This window comes from Echinops telfairi, unplaced genomic scaffold (assembly GCF_000313985.2).
Source record: "Echinops telfairi isolate 266 unplaced genomic scaffold, ASM31398v2 ScPeMD7_7400;HRSCAF=8409, whole genome shotgun sequence".
NCBI lineage: Eukaryota > Metazoa > Chordata > Mammalia > Afrosoricida > Tenrecidae > Echinops > Echinops telfairi.
In genome coordinates, this window is record NW_022111300.1 from 33,776,157 (window position 1) to 33,776,772 (window position 616).

Sequence of the window (616 nt, forward strand, 5' to 3'; positions counted from 1 at the left end):
TCTATTATTCATGACCCTGATCGTCTTACGGAGCAGGGAAGGTTCTTGGAGTTCTCTCTCTCTCTCTCTCTCTCTCTCTCTCTCTCTCTCTCTTTCTCTCTGGGTCCACACCCACCAGCACAGAGCCCTGGATGGCCCAGCCCCAGCTGAGAGCAAGGACCCCAAAGGAGCCCCCTGGGACCTGACCACCCAGGGAGAGTGACCAGCGCCTGTTTGCCCAAGAATCCTCAGTTCCCCCCATTGCTCTCCACACTGTTGAATGACAGGTTAGAGGCCCCCCAGAGCCCACCACCCCAGACTCTAATCCAGGTGCCCCTCCCCTCCCCCACAGCCCGGATTCCTGGCTTAGAACCCTGGGCCCAGAGGCCCTCCCACCTCCAATCAGCAGAGACACATTCTCTGTGGCCTTAATGCTCCTCTTCTTGCTGCTTTAAGACTTGATTAAGGAGCTTCATTAAGATTTTGTTAGGATTTCTTACAGCTATGGGACGTCTGTGAGGATGCGGCATGCCAGAAACAGCGGCCCCTCTACCCGCATCCCTCTACCCTTCCTGCCAACAGTGCCCCCTCCTGCCCATGTGGGCTGGAAGGGGGGCCACCCCTTCTCTTCCATAAG